Here is a 6,199-nt window from a genome sequence, read left to right as displayed (position 1 = left end):
TGAGAAAGAAAAAGAGAAAGAAAAGGAGCAGGAGCCGAAGCCAAAGAAAATCGATGATGGGATCATTGATACGTCACAGGAATTGAACGCTGAAAACTTGGGAAAGATGGCTGACAAGGTGCTGGCTACTAAGGAACTTGAGGTAGACTCTAAGTCTGAATCTGAGTCTAAAAGCCAGGTCAGTTCAAATGCGTCAACGAGTGAGTCAGGTAAGAAAGATAAATCTGAGAACAACTGCAAAAATTGCATGAAAGAGTGCAAAGTTTGTAGTACAATCACTTACCTCAGTGGTAAGAAAGTTGAAGATCTGACTGGTAGAGTCAGAAGTGTTGAAGATCAGATCTTAAACCGTGATAAATTGTTGAAAGCTTTGAACGGCAGATTGAAAGAATTAACTGACAAAATTGAAAATGATAAAAATGACATAGAAAGAGTTAGAAAAGAAAATGAAAAGTTGATTCTTGAAAATCGTCAAATTTTAGAAAAATTTGAGAAGCTAAAATGAACGGTTAAAGATTCTGATGAAAGAATGGTAATACAACCAAAGAAAATCTTCATTTGTCGGGAGTTCTTAGGGTGAAAGAAGAATTAATTAACCAGCAACTGGATGAAATTGCTAATTTGAAGCTTAAATTTCAAGAAGCAGAAATTGAAAATGAACGCATTCAGTTGAAACTAAGAAGTTACAACTCCGCAAGCTTTGTTCTCCAACATATCGTCCCTAAACCAATTGGGAAAAACAAAGCAGGCGAAGATGTATACTCTGATGGAACCGAGGTGGGTTTTCATCAAGTTCCACCACCAGTTTTAAACAATTTCTCAAAGAAACAATCAGGGTTGGTTAATGATGAAGATGAAACGAATGAACTAAAACTTCCAGAGTCAATTGATGTTACATTTTATTCATCCGATGATAGTGTTCAAACTAAGATTGTTAAAAGCACAGCTGAAAGTGTTTTAAAATCTGATAGTGACTCAGTTGAGGATGAAGAGTGTTTTCTGAACAATTACATTCCGAAACCACAATCCAAAAACAACTTAAATGAAGAACCTACTCTTGTCATGTACAAGATGTCGGGATCGGATAAGTTGTATTCGGATTCTGAGTTTCCTCTGGAGAATGTTAATATGAACAAATTGAAAAATGTTTTCAAATTGGTTGAAATTGATTTGTTTGAAGTTGAAGGTTTGAATCAGACAAAGAGATAAATGAATTTTGAAAAAGATAAAGCTTACTACAAAAAGCCTGTTGTTCCACCGCATTTTTATAACAACAATCGAAATAGATGGCCGGGTGGTTATCAGGGTGGTAAGAATTATCAGAGGAAAAATGTTCAAAACAAGAAGTTTTTTGAGAAGAAAGTGTTTGTGTCAAGTTCGAGTTCACTTTCTGATGAAGAATCAAAGATTTTTTCGAAATCAAATGAAGAGTTCTTTGAGAAGAAAGTCTCACAGCATCAGTCTGAAGGCACAAGTCGGGTAGTTGACACCCGGACATGCTTTAAATGTAATCAAGTTGGACATATTGCACGAAAGTGTACCAACTTGAGGCCTAAGACTGAAATTGTGATGAATTCAAGAAAGCAAAATGATGTGAAGGGAAAAGCTCCATTGGTTGTTGAGAAAAAGATTTTGAAAAATGATAACACAAAAATCAAAATTGAACCTGTGAAGAAAGTGGTAACTAAAAACGACAAGTTTTACAAGCGGGTTGCGTCACCTCAACAAACATGGAAGCCAAAAGTTGTTGAAAAGAAGACAAGTTCTTCAAAATCAAAGGTTTCTGAGATTGAAAAACAATCATCTTCTACTACACCGGTAAAGATGGATGTACCTTTGGATTACTATGAGAAACTTGAAAAATCAAAATCCATGGTTTCTGAAAAGAAAGATGTTCAAAAGAAAGACCAACCATCTGGTCAACCTCACAAAGATGAGTTTTTCTTATACAAAAAGGTTGAGGTTGGGTCTGAAGAAAGCTTAAAAATGAATGACAAAAATTTTCCGCCACTTTACACTACAAAATCTCACATTAAAGTTGAGTTACCTGAGTCAAAAGAGGCTTGGGTAGCATCCAAATCTAACTAAAGTGTTTGTGGTTTGTGAAGGAGCTTCCAAGATCTGTTTCACGATGGATTATGGATAGTGGAGCTTCTCGACACATGATGGGGAAGACAACTTTGCTGTATGATGTTAAAAATTTTAATGGAGGTTATGTGGGGTTCGCAGGTAATCAAGGTGGTAGAATAGTTGGTGAAGGGACGTTATCCAATGGGATTGTTACGTTTGAAAGAGTTAACTATATTGCTGAGCTTGAGAATAATCTTCTGAGTATCTCTCAGATTTGTGATACGATGTATACAACTCACTTCACGGACAAAGAATGTTTGATCTTGAAACCAGGATTTGTTGTTCCTGAAGAATGGATTATCATGAGGGCAACAAGAGTCAATGATCTGTACGTGTTGGATATGAGCATAGCAACTACAACCATGGGTCAGGCTCATTGTTTTGTGTCGAGGGCAACTGAGAAGGAATCACAATTGTGGCATCGAAAGATGGGTCACATTCACCTACGAAAAATGAATCACCTGGTGCATAACGATTTAGTTACTGGTGTTCATGTGAAAGGTTTTCATCTGGAAGGGGAGTGCATTAGCTGTGTTAAAGGCACGCAGAAGAAAAAGTCACACCATAAAAAGCAAGTCAATTCAGTCTCAAGACCTCTGGAGAGGCTTCACATGGATCTTTTTGGTCCTGTGAATGTCAAAAGTATTACAGGAGATCTCTACTGTCTTGTGGTTACTGACGATTATTCCAGATTTTCGTGGGTATCATTCTTGAAGTTGAAAGATGAAACGTTTGAAAGTTTGATGGTGTTGTTCAGAAAAATTGAAAACTTGTACCAAAGGCGTATCAAAAGAATCAGAAGTGATAATGGTACTGAATTCAAGAACAACAAGATGGAAGAATTTTGTGATGAAAGAGGTATATTGCATGAGTTTAGTGCTCCGTACACTCCGCAACAGAATGGAGTTACAGAACATAAAAACAGGACACTAATCGAGATGGCGAGAACAATGTTTGCTGATTCAAAGCTACCGATAAATTTTTGGGCAGAAGCAGTTGCAGCCGCATGCTATACGCTCAACAGAGTTCTCACTATGAAGAAATTCAATAAAACGTGCTTTGAGTTGATCAATAACCGCAAACCAAATCTGAAGTATCTTGAACCGTTTGGGTCACCCTGTACTGTTCTAGAGCCTTTTGGAAAGTTTGGTCCGAAGAGTATTGAGGGAATATTCATAGGTTATGCAAGTCCATTACGACGAGTCTTCGTCCCAAGTCTGAAGCGGATTATTGAAGCTCACAATGTTGAATGTCAAGGTAATACTATGCCGCTGCAGAATCCTGGAGATTCATGGCGTTATCATTACGACACTTTGTGGGATTCGTTTGACATGATAGAAGAACAACAAGAAGAAGAAGATTTCTTTGACGAATTGGATATTCTGAGAGAGTAAGAGTCATCGCAGGAAAGGTTTCCAGCCAAGTATTCAAGGCAACCACGACAAACTTCAAATGACGATGAAGCAAGTCCAAGCAATGCTGGTGAACATGATGATATCCAACAAAATGAAGTTGCTCCTGATAATCAGAAGGCACAGAATGATAATCAAGAATCTGATAACATGCCAGTATTTGATCATGGTGATTCAGATTCTGAGGGGGAGCAAATCCAGTTTTCAAGTCAAACAAACCCAGTCAGTGAACAAGATGCAAATCAGAATGTGACTAATCTGGAAGGCGAAGTAGATGTTCCAGGCGAGGTGATGCGAAGAACTCTTTCATACCATCCAGAGGAGCTGATCATTGGAGAATTACAATCAGGCGTCCGCACTAGACGTCAAATTGACCAAGGCCTTACTTGTTTTTATTCTACAGTAGCACCTTTACAAACTGAGTTTTCACTAAGTTGTTTTATTTCGCAGAGGTTTCTTGTGAAAATAGTCTCGGAGCTTGCAATTCAAAAGGGGTTGCGGCATACAAAGAGGCGCTAACTGAAGATTCTTGGGTCAATGCTATGCAAGAAGAGTTGAGTCAATTCGAGAAATTAGGAGTGTGGAAGTTAGTAGATTTGCCTGATGGACACAGGAAGATAAACACTAAGTGGGTGTTTAAGTGTAAGAGAGACGATCGAGGGGTTATTATTAGGAACAAAGCTCGACTCGTAGTCCAGGGTTTCAGTCAACAGGAGGGTATAGATTTCACTGAAGTGTATGCTCCTGTAGCTCGACTAGAAGCAATCAGAATCTTCCTGGCATTTGCATCGTGGAAAAACTTCAAAGTATATCAGCTGTTAGGGCTGGATTTTTACTATGAATGATCCTTATACGTGATCCTAACCAGTGATCCTTATTTCTTTGGCAGGCAGTGATCCTCAGCCGGACCTCAGGATCAGGATCACGGGACATTGAGGTGATCCTTATACTAACGGTCATTTTCGATTACTACAATATTATTTTGCAGGAATATCTAGCAGGATATGCCCTACATATCATGATCCAGGGACGCGCTTTTACAAATATGGCAAGAGCTGAATTGAAGATGAACGTTGTGCCGGATATGGAAACATGGCTTGATCTAAGGGCAGCAATTTAGGCTAGATTATCTTTATTTCTAAAGGGGTAATGAGCTGATTAGTGGTCTATCTACCTAAAATAAGTTACCTACACATGTATAAATACCCATCTTCCTCATTCGGAAGAACACACACAACATACGACACAACTCTCAACACTTAGACACTCAGTGATCCTTGTACTCAGCTCATTATCATCCGAAGTTGTAACTACATTTTTATTATATTGAAGTTGGTGATCGGTAGTTGCCATCACCCGAGGTTTTTTATGCCGGAGATCATACATTGATCAAGGGCTTTTTCCTCGTATAAATCGTTGTGTCTTTGCATATTCATCACAGAAGTGATCCTTTACTTTCATAGCTAACCAAGCATCATACCCCGTTTACATATAGTTTGGTTACATTATCCTTGTGTGATTTTTGACCAAAACAGTTTGGCGCCCACCGTGGGGCAATTGGTGCTTCATTCATAAAGAAAATCTTTTATTCAAAATCATTTCAAAGAGTTACATGGCTTCATCATTGAAGAACACTTCCACGGCGATGTCTGCAGTCACCTCAGCACAAACCACTCTACCTCCTCCACCGGCAGGATCCCAGAGAAATGCTGAGAAGAGACCAACCCCTTCTTTCTCTAAACCTCCATCTTCTTCTGCTATGAATTCTTCTATTCCCAGTACTAGTGATGTGTTTGCTTTAATTTTGCAGATGAAGGATCGTATGCAGCGGCAGGATGAAACTAATGACAGGATCCTCAGGGAGATTGGAGATCTCAAAAGACAAAAGAAAGCGGCAGAGGATCATTCCCCACTGATGCCAAAATCCTTGAGTTTTGAGACTCCAATGGTCACCTCTCAGCCATCAGGGATCCCAGACGTACAGATCACAGGGGAGACGAGAGGATTACATCTCAAGTCAGCAGCAATGACTCAGACATCGGGCTCGTATTTTCAGCCAGCAGGATCCTATCCTCAGTATATGGGATCCTTCATGAATCCGGGAGCCTATCCGGGGGCACAGCAGTTTCAAGGATCCTACTTTATCCCAGGATCATTCCAGGGCCAAGGATCCTCCTTTATCCCAGGATCATCCCAGGTTCAAGGATCCTCCTTCGTTCCAGGATCATCCCAGATACCAGGATCCTTACAGATGCCAGGATCCCTAAAAAGTTTGCAAACAGGGAGTCTAGATGTCCATCAAGGGGACTTCATTCCAATGCAGACTATTGCTTCCACTGGTCCCTCCGTTGTTCCAGAATCCCAGCAATATGGATTCCCTAACTTGAACCCAATGGGAGGTAACACTTTAAATAATTATCCTACCACTAACCAGGGATTCATGCAGGATACAGGTACCAATCATGTTATGGCCAGGGAACTACAGAAACTAAAGGACATGATCTCAAGTGTTCCAGGGGTAGTCAAGCCTATCCCAGAGATTGCAGATGGGAGCCACAAGGTATCTCGCTTTGCACCACCAATCTGTGATGCAGAGGTACCCAAAAGGTTCCATATCCCTACCATGAAGTTGTATGACGGCACAACGGATCCAGAGG

Source organism: Helianthus annuus, chromosome 2 (assembly GCF_002127325.2).
Source record: "Helianthus annuus cultivar XRQ/B chromosome 2, HanXRQr2.0-SUNRISE, whole genome shotgun sequence".
NCBI classification, from domain to species: domain Eukaryota; kingdom Viridiplantae; phylum Streptophyta; class Magnoliopsida; order Asterales; family Asteraceae; genus Helianthus; species Helianthus annuus.
The sequence above is the reverse complement of the archived record's forward strand: the minus strand, read 5'-3'. Positions refer to the sequence as shown.